General features: G+C 38.0%; 1 protein-coding gene and 1 non-coding gene across 2 annotated transcripts in view; both read left to right on the top strand.

The window, feature by feature from the left end:
• LOC139700125 (uncharacterized) overlaps positions 1-12,899 on the top strand; it is a 599,750-nt gene that overhangs the window by 263,785 nt on the left and 323,066 nt on the right. The gene's annotated exons all lie outside the window — the stretch shown is intronic.
• TRNAK-CUU (transfer RNA lysine (anticodon CUU)) lies at positions 8,239-8,311 on the top strand. Its single transcript has one exon. It is a non-coding gene; the product is annotated as a tRNA-Lys (tRNA).

The raw sequence follows: 12,899 nt of genomic DNA, 5'->3' as shown, positions 1-12,899 counted from the left end.
ATTCCTCACAACTCATTCATTGGTTATACACATCTTTAGTGCTAATATCAATTTGTCGGCGCACAGGACAAGTAGCGACGGGAACAAATTAAACGAACCATGAATTCATCACTCCACGATGCATGAGGGAATAAAGATGATCTTGTGGCATGGTAAAATCTCATTAGAAATTGATATAATGTTTTAAAAATTGTAAAAGTTCCGTTCGGCTTAATTGGATAATTTCATTTGCCCTACTAGATATGCGTTAGCGAAGCTGACATTCGTGAGTAAAAGAACCATTAAATCACATTGGTGGGAACTATTTCAATACTGACCCTAAAATAACGAAGATTCGAGATTTATTGTTTATTTCTGCAATATATACCTGTAGCATTGTCATTAAAGTATAATTACTTACATGCCGTACAGTATGATAAATAATATCTATCTCTTTACCCATTCACAGAGTAATTATAGCAGTACCTTGCGTAGCCTCAACCTGAGAAGTGTTTTGACTGGCGAAAAATTAGGTTTTAATTTACACTAAATCTTTGCGCACATAAAATCACGCAAATTATGTGTAGGGAATTGAAGGAAAGACTCTCTTTTTACGTAACAGTCAATAGGTTAATCCAGTGGACAGAATTGATTCATCATGTCTTGGTTCAAAGTAGCGATGGGCTTGGACCCAATACTTCCAGTTCTAAATAGCATTGGAATCTTTATAATTATCCATTCACATCACAAACCCTTTGCATGTTTAAGTCCTGATCAAATACCCTTTAATCCCACTAATCGTTCCAATATCGGGTCAACATTTTATGTTTGGAATCTTTGACAGATATACAGTGAAAATTAACTGCATTCCATTCGAGAATAAGGTTAATGTAGGTTATCGTACACATAATGACTTCCTAGTTCATGATTATTAACATATTTTCCGGGTTTGAAATGCTCTGTATTTGCTTGTAATCTCGTCGGAAAAGAAGCTTTTTTCATGATAGGAAGACGGCAAAAGAAAAATGTGCACTCATAAACCACAGTAGTGTTGATAAGTTCGCCAAAGAAAATGACTTTTTGGTTTTTTATTTATTTAATTAATTTTTCCTTATACAAGCGATTTATGGATTTTTTATGTTTGTAATTGTACTTCTTTATTCCTCTTTAACGTTCAGAGTAAATAAGTTACGCATATGTAGTGTTTCTATTACACACACACACACACAAACATGCATGTGTGCACATGTATGTGTGTGTGTATATACATATATATATATATATATATATATATATATATATATATATATGTGTGTGTATAATTATATATATATATACACATGTAATATATCGTGAAGGAAAATCTCACGGATATAAATAATAATTTAAACGGATGAGCGAGATAGCGCTAGCGAACAAAAGCAAATCATCCCGACTCCCTCGAAGGATTCCTCTCAAACATTCACCATTCCGTCCTCCATCGAGATTATCCTGAATCCCTCCTAAACAAAGGAATTCGAAGACATGCTTACACTCCCAAACCTTCCTCCTCAGCAGAAACTCACCTACTACTGGCATAGAGTCTCTAAAATCCATCCTAAAAACCTCTACTTCCTTAAGAATCTTATATCTTATACTTAAGAATCACAACTCCACCACCAACCTTTTTCCCAAATATTCCTCCGTTACTTTCAAACGCCCCGCTAAATTATCAGATCTCCTCAAATCAACCAATCCATTCATTAAATCTCCGCCCCGTCCCAAAGCCACTCCCATTCCCTGTGATAAACCAAGATGCAAAACATGTCCTATTTTCAAAAATCCCGAATCTCATCCTTCTCCCACCCGTTTTTTAACTCACTCCCGCCAATTCTCTAATCCTCGTGAACCTCAAGTAATGTGGATCACCTTCTGAAGTGCCTACCATGTTATTCCTTCATTATTGGACAGTGTATCACACCCCAAATATTAGGATCAATAACCACCGAGCCTCATGCAATAATTCTTCCATGATTCGGATGCTCCCAATCCTAGCGCTTGCCTCCGAGCATAAACACTCCCTTTGATAAATGCTATAGTGTCTCCATTCTATAACCCCTCCCACCATCCAACTCAAAGTTAAAATAATAGAACAGGCATATATCTGGATCCTCGATTCCTGGAATGAGCTAGGGATCAATATACGCTTATAACCTCAATCCTCAGATATTTTCATCCCCCTCCGCTCCCAAAACTTTCCACATCAATCCCACATTCCCAAACCTTCCCCTTCCATCCAACGTCCTCTCCTATTGAAATCTTTCCAGTTCCTTCTTTCTCCGGAGGAAGGTGGTTTGGCCACCGAAAATTCGGAATAAGTGTAAGTTTCATTTGTAATTCTTTTTATGTGTTTTTGTTCGCTAGCGCTATCTCGCTCCTTCGTTTAAATTATGCGAATTCTCGTGAGTGCTTCTATATTCACAAATATTTTGCATAGATTTGTGATTGGTGTTCCATTTTTATTCCACTTTCATATTCGAAAATTGAGTAATCTGGACTCACGAAAACAGAATCATTGGGTTTGACGTGAATCTATGTATGCTGGGTAATTTATTTTCCTTTGATTAATATGCTGACCTTAACTCATTTTATAATGCAAGTGAAACTTAAGAAGTTTCAGGCGTGATATGGTGGAAGTCAAACGTATAAAGAATGGATAGTTGCATTTTTCAACTTGATAAGTTTTGTTGTACTACCGTGTTTCGATGTATTCCATTTGAAGATGATGTAATGCATCGAAACCCGGTCGTACAATAAATCTATATGTATAGGAAAAGCACTACTATCCGTTTTTATCATTTGAAACTTAGTGTGTGAGGTCAAATATGGAGTATATTATTATTAGTGAACCTCAACTGCATATAAATCTTTTCGATCAACTTGATGACTATTTACTTGTTGTTCTGAAAAAGATGAAAATATAACCTTATACACAGTAATCAACCCGACGGTGGGTTTGGTAGGTGATGGCAGAGTTCACACAGTACCTAGCCCAACGGCGTGTGACATTTACATATCAAGGTGGGGAGGGGGGCAGTGCCTTTCCCTATGCCGGTTACCGTTTCCCAGGAAGAACTAATACCCGAAAAATCACATAACTTGGGTGGAGCTGCAGGTACCCAGAGAGGCTTACCCGGGAATCGAACCCGGCCTATCCGGGTAGTAGTAGTCTTTAGGGGAGGCGACCGACAGCTAAGGTCGGTCATTTGCGCCATAGGGGATGGACAGGAAAGGATGAAGGGTGGAGAGAAACCCGGCGTCGGCATTAGCTTACTCTTTACGAAAGGCGCCAAGGGGTCCGCAGTTTAACGTCCCATCCGACGGACGGCGTACTCACTCAAAGTGCCCTCCACAAAGCACCTCAAGTAGGGATCGAGATACCTCTGAAAAATATTCAACACCGCCGGGATTTGAACCCGCGCCCTCAGGGTGGGAAGCCAGTACGTTAGCCCCCGCACCATCTCGATCCCCGGGCTATCCGGTAAGTAGTCTAACGCTCTACCCCTAGACTACCGTGACCTTCACTAACGTGTTTCACAAAAAAATAACAATGATATTAAAATTATTTTGTAGATATATTGTGCAAAAATGTCTTTTTTGTATCCATTTCCTCTAATATCTTTGTTATGGATACAAAATAATTTGTCCCTTAAATTCGTAATTTCTACCAAGCAACGCTAAAGGCGGTTTATCTTACTCTTAAGTATTAAGAAGGAAAATTTCTCTGCTCTACGGACAAACTTTTGATATTTTATTTTGGTTAGAGAGTCTTTGTATCCTGCTGAATAATGGGTAAAACTATTGTGGAATGACTTCTTTTATCCAGTAAAGAAAATCGTTTATTTTAAAACAAAAATATATCCTAAAGTTTGTTCTATCATATCTACCTTTGTTACTTATTGTTATGTGGCGTGTTTTAGCAAATATAATGTAAATTAAATATTTTGAAGCTAAGAGAAAATGAAAAGATTTCTATGCAACAATTTCAGAGTGTAAAAATCTGAAATTGTTGCATTGAAATGCACATTAGCGGATGACTCCGTTAAAAGTTACTGTTGCGGCATCTCCCGCAGTTTCTTTGGAATTCGAAAAAATTTCTCTCTAAATTTTTAATTAAAGTTCCTTTAACGAAAGTTGTATTTGATAGAATGAAATTATTACTCATGCATTATAATAGCTATATACGAGTACAAACTTGGGTAGCAAAGATTTTTTAATCGTCGAATGTCAATTAACGCAATCCAGCCGGCATGAAAACGTTGTATTAATTGTATTTTTCGCCTCAATCATTTCAGAACGAGTCTTAGAACAGTCGAATTCTACGTGTAGCTTTTATCGTAAATTTTATTGCTAGCACCGTGGACCCAAGGAGTCATTGCACTTTTAAACTTCACCACGAATGTTGCCAGTAAATCCATGAAACAATGAGAGGAAATAAATATTTGAGCTTTAATTTGAATCCATATTTGACTTTAATACGGAGGCTGATAAGGCGAGCGTCAAGCTCTTTCAATGTGACCCAACTTTTCCATACCTGAGCAACAATAGGCTTGCGTCCCTTACTTCACAAACATCCTCTCTTGACTCGCATTTTATCAGCATATTTTATTGCATGTTGACGTTTTAAATACTCACTGACTTGAGAGAGAATTTATTTTCCCATCTCTTAACAAGGCAGCTAACATTCATGCTCACTGGATTTATCAACTATTCCATGATCTGTAGTAGAATGAAAGACTCAAAGTCGTTTATATGTTATGCATTTACATATACTTACGTTATTCCATGGTAGCTGTTACTTGGGTATGGAAAGGGATATTAGGAGTGCGGTCATCAATTACATTAATATGGTTGAATATGACCATTATGCAGAAGGAGTAGTTGACAATAAGTAGGGCTCTCCATCAATCTGGTTTGGGTTCTTAACCTCGGTTGTATTGAGATCGCGAATTTCGAGAGAGCAACAAAACTTACCATCATTCTGCTAGAAAATAATTGAAGTTATCCGTTGGAAAAATATTGAAGTGCAAAATAGGATGTATTTTTATCCGTTTAAATTCTTAGATCAAGTGGTACTATCACACCCTTAAATAAATGAAGGATCCCTCATGATTTCGATGAAGTGATCTCGCACAAACTATGCTAAAACAATCAAATAAAAAATTAATTTAAAAATTCGACATGCGTTTTCGCCACACTTTAAATTAGAATTGCTCCAACTGATTCTTTTTAAAAAAATTGTTGTCTCAGGCGTAACTTGATGGAAGTTACACAACGTATTGAAATTATGGCAGTAACTTTGTAATTCCAAACACACTTTATTTAAAACGCGACCTAGGTTTCGACGTTGGACCCGATGATGACATTAGACCTGATGATGACATTCAACGGGGAAACCTAGGTCGTGCTTTAAATAAAGTGTGTGTAGAATTACAAGTTACTTCCTTCATTACAATACGATTGTTTTTTTCTTTAGAAACTGAAGATCTATGTTCTCATCGAAATAAATACGCTTATTCTCATCGAAATACATGCGCTTTCTTGTTAGTTTGTTAGATTACTGCCTTCAAAGATGCATATATTATGACTGATTGTCGGTAATTCGACATGGAACGTGAAAATTCGACTCAATTTGTCAGCCTTGGCAATGTCTTCGAGCTCACTTGATTCCTACCACATTTCCTTATATTCAGATTAGAACTCAAGTGAAACGAGTGTTACTTGCTGCCAGGCTTGAACAGTGCTCCACCTGTAAAGATCAAATTTCGAGGTGTCCTACATATTATTATTTTTATCTACCAAACAACGGCCAAAACTGTGAAACCTCTTATTTTCTTGTGCATCATCTCTTGAAAAGTTTTACCGCGTAACCTTTATGAAATGCTACAAATTTTGCCAATTCAAAGTGTTTCCTTTCAATGCTATGGTGCACGTGATGTTTATACTACCATTTCCAGCGTTGCAACTCTCATAATATCCTCCTACTACAATTTCGAGAGCCATATTTTTTCTCCTCTGACTAGGCACGCATTAATGTTCATATTTCTGCAGACGGAACATCATACTGTCTTTGAACCAGACGACAAGCCAACGATACCTCTAGGAAAACCATGCATATGCGATATGTGATATTATTTTTTACAGATTCGTTGATTTTTCCGTTATTTTATCACTTGATATCCCATTTTTGTATTAATCCTAAAATATGTGCATTTTGGTCCTCCTTAATTGTTTCAAAAGTTAAATCACGCGAATCCGGTAGTCGTTGAAAAATATGGTAATTTTGAAAAGAAAATTCTAATAGCAATTAATATTAGGATGCTGTGCACAATGAATTAAACAATATGAAATGACAAAGAGAACTACTTCTTTCCAATGATTTTCAGAGAGGGAAAGAACAATTTCGAGTGTTGGTCAGAGATTTTTGTTTGATAATTGTTTAAATATTTTACCAGCTTTTTCTTTGCCTATTAAAAGACTTCGTAGATGTGTATCTTATCTTCACATTCTGAAACATTAGATGTCACTATCAGGAACGAATGGATAACGCATTGTACATATATTGTTCATTACTTAACCAACGCCTTCATTTGCCCATCGCGCCGAGAGATTCGCTTTTCCCTTTACAAAACTAATCCTTATTTAATTATGTATTTTTCACATTGAACATTCCTCTGTGGTGCCATAAATGCAATCGTTAATTGAAATTCAAGAATAATGAAATGTAGTTGGAATATGTGAAGACCTGGAGCGTAGGATGCCTCATGATATTATGTGATATTTTTCATTTCATTCGGTGTTGTTAATGAGGTAATTTAACTTCATTAGCAACACCTAATGAAAAATATCACGTGATATCATGAGCAGGTTACATATTTTAGACAAAAAATATATTTCCTATGCAGAGGGTTATAAAATGGATTGATTTATTAAGTTTACAAAATTTTGGCACCGGACAAACCATTTGTCCATGTCAGGGCTACAGCATCTACATACTTGTGAGAAAAGAGAAAATGAACTGAAGTAAAAATACCAATATATCTTTCCATTAAATTTTTATTCGGTACTAGTTTCAACGCATCGGCGTCATCCACAGGTACGAAGTCGAAAATGACGTCTATATGGCTAACTAAATTATTTACAGGTTAATTACTATGTATAATTAATCGTATTTACATAGCTATTCCATCAACAATGAATAAAGTAACCTTGCTTAGCGAAGAGGTTGAAAGTTGAAATGCTACCCTTAACAAACGCGTTGAATATCAAAGTGTTTAGGGTTGGAATTATTGAGCGCGATATAGGGTTAGCCGCCTACCGCGAGGGACGACAATTCTTACGCTGACGATTCGGCAGTTGCGTCAGAAATCAGGTCACCCTAGTCGGAAGCGGAAGTTCTCATAGAATCTAGTATCCTGCGTCATAGACTGATTTCGTTCCCAGAGCATCGTCTCACGTGGATGCCCAGGTGTTCGTATGCACGGGTCCACGCCCCTATTCTATAATGTACTCGTGCGGCTTCCCGCTCCCATGCTGAAGAGGGTTCTCGAAGAATGAGAATGCTGGAGCGAGCGTGCTCTATTCAAAGCCGGCGAACATATTGGGGGGTGAAACGGTCGCGTGAGAGGATGGAGAATAGAGAGAGAGGCCCTATATTATATGAAGTATGTGGATACGATTTTTGCGGCTCACAAGTCATTCAAGGTTATGTAAGATGCAAAAATAATTGAGATTTCTCTCAATCAGCTAATGAGTCAACGAAATCATAAATGCATTAGTATTCTTTTAAGAATTTAGATATCTATTTCCTGATTTCACGTGTGGAATTTGAGAAAGTGTTCTCATTACGTTCAGTTTGAGCACCGACTTGTTCAAATAACATCATATTCTGAAGAAATTTAATAATTTTTAGCAATCTGCCGTAAATTTTCCCCCAGATTTTTTCTACCTAATTTTTGGACAGACCCTTGTATGTTCCAAAACGTTTGGGAGATTATTGAAGACGAAAATACACTTAGCTGAGACCGGCATTGCACCAGTTGCGAGAAAGAAAGAAGTGTTTCCACGAAGTACGAGATCAATCTCATGTGAAGGCTGTGGTAATCGTGAGGGAACGAAGTCCCATTCTGATGTGATAGCCATATCAAAGATCACAACATGAAACATGCATATGAATGATAAAATATAGAATTATTAATAGACATTTGTATATCGTCGTAAGCCCGGCTAGCTCAGTCGGTAGAGCATGAGACTCTTAATCTCAGGGTCGTGGGTTCGAGCCCCACGTTGGGCGATTTTTTAACATTTAATTTTCATAAAATTGTTGAAGAATGATTGTTAGGCTTTTGAGCATGAATGCGTGAAACGCAATTTTCCTTTGAATATTTGAAATATTCTGAGTTTGTGACCGAATAAAAGCGTATTTCAACTGAGATCTCAGAAGTAGTTGAAATTGCAAGTAAGTTTGCTTTCATGTGCATCTCATCCTTATTGGTGCCATTGCGTTTAGGAACCTACGGTTCTAAGCAGCATCTTTACGATTATATTGACTTATTTGACCAACATTCACTACCCAAACTGTAGAAGTTGAGGCAGGACATTATTAAATTTACGACCTCTAATTGTTGCATCCATTTGAAATTAGCACTGAATTGAACAAGTTTGCATTGTAATTCTAGTTTAAATTATGAGTCGAGAAATGATGTAGATGCAATATATATGAATATTTTATGCAGGTAGATACGTTTTTTTAGATCGGGGAAAATGAATTTTACTGATTGCAACGTCACCTGTCAGTTTCGTTCTTATGTTCCGCGTCTAGTCTCAAAACGATGCTTAATGGTGAAGATAGCCTCCCTGGCGGAATTTCCTTTGAGGCTAAGGATCGTAGCAATTGATGGAAATGAAGACAATAGAATTACCTCTGATTGCTTGGAATTGCATTAGATTATGCATAAATGGCTGCTTGGCCGACGGAAAAATTACAAAACATTTCACCAAAAGGGGAAGTCACGGAAAGTAAGAGGAAAAGACATAGAGAGAGCGGTCAGAAATCTTAATAATCTTAACTGAAACGCCTCAAGCGGTGTTAGCGGCATCGAAGGAAGCTGATTGCCAGCGCGACTGCATGCGACGTCTCAAAATGGCTCCGATTCACAAATGTTTACGCTTATTGCACATCGGCACTGAACAAGGATAACCTCCGGATCGTATATGCCCTCGTGGACCTTCGCGATCCTGCCTCTTCTAAGTCCCTCCCTTGCTTGGTGCCTCTTATTGCCGGCAGTTACGTGGCAATGGCGGCTGTTGACGGTTGATAAATGAGTAGGGAGAAGGAGACGAGCGAGAAGCCATCACTTTGGTGTCCTCGATCCTTCTTTTGTTTTTTAACGAGACCGCAAGATGACTGATGACTCGATGGCCGGGAAACAGCGGCGTTCCACAGGTATGGAGGCGAAATAACATTGAAAGTAATTAATATCGTTAATAAATCCTATAATACTTCTAGGTGTAAACATAGTTAGTGGCGGTCACTCTGAAAGAAGCTCTATGTAACATTCAATTGCAATGTTAGAGTTCTCGCATTATATATTCCTCTTACCCATGCATGAAAAAATTAAGGATTTTTTAAAGCATTTTGTTTTATTTTGAAAATTAATTTTCTTATGCTAAATCCTTCGGTTTTCTCAATATGAATTGATGGAAAAATGCACCGTCATCCTTGAAGTGCATTATAAGGTCATCAGCGTCAACTTTTCCATCACAGATGGATGCAGTGTGCCAATGATATTATCTTCTGTTTATGGTTTTGAGGGCTCTGAATCAATTATCTTCGTCCATTATGACAATATTTTTGCGGTGATTAATATGAAGTCCCTTTTAATTGATTTTACTCCGTCCATCCATCATTTCGTGAAAAATTAATAGTGAGACCTTTGTCTTAAAATGTGGAAAACCATGAGTGTCCTTTCATATTGCGCTCAGGCACTTACTTGACCCGGGATTGAGGAACTTCTCCCATAATTTTTAAGGTTGCACCAATGTTTGTAATTTTTTCTTGTAATTACTCTCGTCATGGAGCCAAGTGGTTAAGCAATACATAAGCCCTTTACATACTTCCCCTTCACATAAGTCTGATATGAAATAATTTTAAATGAAAATATATTGCTAATTGACTTAATTACGGCGAAATTACTACCACTGAAGTCCCCTGGTGGTAATCTTGTGACCGAAATGTCGCCGCGAAGGATTTTGGATTTACACAGTGGTATACATTCATACATACCTTTCACGCCGTTTTCTCGGAGACAGAGTAACATCGATAATGCCTTATTCTATGTTACTCGAGGAGATCTCTTCACACTTACTAATTTCGTTTTTGCGTATCCCTTTAGCCTCAGTCTCATCCAAACACTGTTTCATGCATACCTACAGGGTCGCACCCAAAAGTGGTAGGACTGATTTTCTCTGGTGCGAACGGAGCGGTGGAGGGGGGTCTGCCTGGCAGGGTAAGGTGGAGGGGGCTCTTAGCAACAGAGCTGTATATACCTACATTAATCCACGACTTTCTCTGCCATCTTTTTCTCCGAATATACCCAAAGTTTAATCGCCAATGATTCTACTCAACCAAACCAGGAAGCACACTTCTTTAATACTTTTCTTTTTCTTGTTCATCCAGCCCACGTTTTTTCATGATCCATTCATTCCTTATCACATTCGCTCATTTCTACCACAAACACCTGTCAAGCTCTAAATTCCCACCGTTTTTATTCAGAGCCGTGTGCAAATATGCATTTATATTGGTAGTGGGTATTCTGTTTGATGTTGCTTACTGTATGAGGTATTTGGCACATAATGGGATGGATGCTATGATCTTAAAAGTCTGATTACGTTAGCCCACAAAAGTCTGTACACTTCAGACAATAAGTCACATTACTGAGTTGATCTTCTCGCAGATTGACATTTATGGTTCAAGATTTGATAACTGATTTTCGAACAGGTTTTGAATATTTGCAGAGCAATCATTAGTTTCGGACCGCAAATGTTGCTTTTGTTGTTCCCAGAAGCGGGGACCACGCCGCATTCCGCCTAAAAAGGCTCTCTGCAGCTGGGGCTTTGAGCGCAAAGAGCCGGCGCTAAGGGCGCCGCTGGAGGAACGCCAGGACGTGGTGCTGATTAGTCGATCTGGGTTCCTTTCAAAAAACTGGAATGGAATTACCACATCATGAAACAGTAGCCATATATGGTCTAAGTTTCGGAAATTTGACAACGATGTAATTTACTCCAAATTTATCGTTATTGTTTTGGGACTACTTGCGTACTTGCTGTCACCTATTTTATTTTAACTAAGCAGTGAAAAATTGGTAACAATTCTCGTGTATGTTAGTGGTAAAAATTGAAGTTTGTGATGCAAAAGTGAGTTGATATCCCCCAAACCATTCAGATGAATCCATGGAGAAAGTAACAGCAACAGGAAAAGATGCTCATTGCCACCAGACGCTCACTAAACCATTCAGCTTTAAATCAAGAAACAGTCGCGCGTGAATTACTGGCGTTCATATACAGATGACAATGAATTTTTCAGTGATCTTTTTTATATCTACTGGTGAGTTCTACGTTAAGCCCTCCCAATATTCCTGCCTTTGCGGGAGTGTAAATTAAAATATGGATCACATGGCTTCTTTCGTTAAAGGCTGATAGCGGTTTTCTTTGCACCCAGCCTGTGTTTCCTATCGACTACGCATCCTTATTGGCGTAATATAAGTTCAGCTCTCCATCTGCTCGCTGATGACTACTATATTATTACTATAAGGTAATTTACCGGTTGAGGTAGGTTTTTGGATGGGCACAACTACCAAATAAATATTTTATTACTCCTAACAAAACACAAAATCTAGCATCCTACTCTACATCAGGTCCCTCTTCATCTCTGAGTACTTCCTTCCTCCTTCCAACATTCCTATCCTGTTCCTTCCCTTTCCTCGTTTGCCTAACATTCTCCCCTCTATTACAGTCTTCAACATCCCACTGCCGGTCAATACCCCCTTCATCCATTTTTCCTGCCTCCATAGGATATCTTGATGACTAATACTACTTTAATTTAAAATGGACAGCATTTTAAGGTATTGAATACAATGGCATTAGTAAAGCTAGTGAAACAACTTGCCATTTCTTGCGAAGTCAAGGAATTTTTATCTCCACCCAAGTCGAAAATATTAGAAATTATTGGAAAGAGATCCGGTTCATTAAGTAACATTGGTCGCAATAAAGATTCCGCCGCAGGAATTTTCATTGATGATTTCTGGGTGGTCCCTAAGTTGTTAGCAAAAATACCGCCACCTACTCCGAAAGCATTTGGAAATGGGTTCTCGCACAGGCTTGTATGTAGGAATGGAGAAGGCCCTTCCCCATTTGCCGATTTTCCCTTTTCATGTTATACCGCTGGGTTTTTTTCCGCATAAAAGTCTTTACGAACATCCCAACAAGAGTCTGTCTTGTTTCGTCCTTCTTGATAGCCATTTACTGGGTCCAAAGAGAAGAAGGTTTTAAAAATGGTCTCCATAAGTCTAAATTTATGGCTGATTGTGTGTCATTATCCCCTCTCGGCTAAATGAAGCTCTATAAAAAACGCAGCTCAGTGGTTTTAGACGATCCCATGACTGTAATCATTTCATATTGGACAATATTTAATGTATTTCTTTGCGGTGCTGGTGGTCCATAATCCGTGGGGTGATAAATTCTGAATTTGTTTGACAGTTTACGAACCGAAGGATCACCTGTACACTTAACTCACGTCCAAAACTGGAAGTTTATTTAATTTTATGAGATTAAAGTACATGATCAAATAGCATTACAGTGATACAATAGGACATTAATCAGCC

Source organism: Hetaerina americana, unplaced genomic scaffold (genome assembly GCF_022747635.1).
Source record: "Hetaerina americana unplaced genomic scaffold, ioHetAmer1.1.p SCAF_10, whole genome shotgun sequence".
NCBI lineage: Eukaryota > Metazoa > Arthropoda > Insecta > Odonata > Calopterygidae > Hetaerina > Hetaerina americana.
The sequence above is the reverse complement of the archived record's forward strand: the minus strand, read 5'-3'. Positions and strand labels throughout refer to the sequence as shown.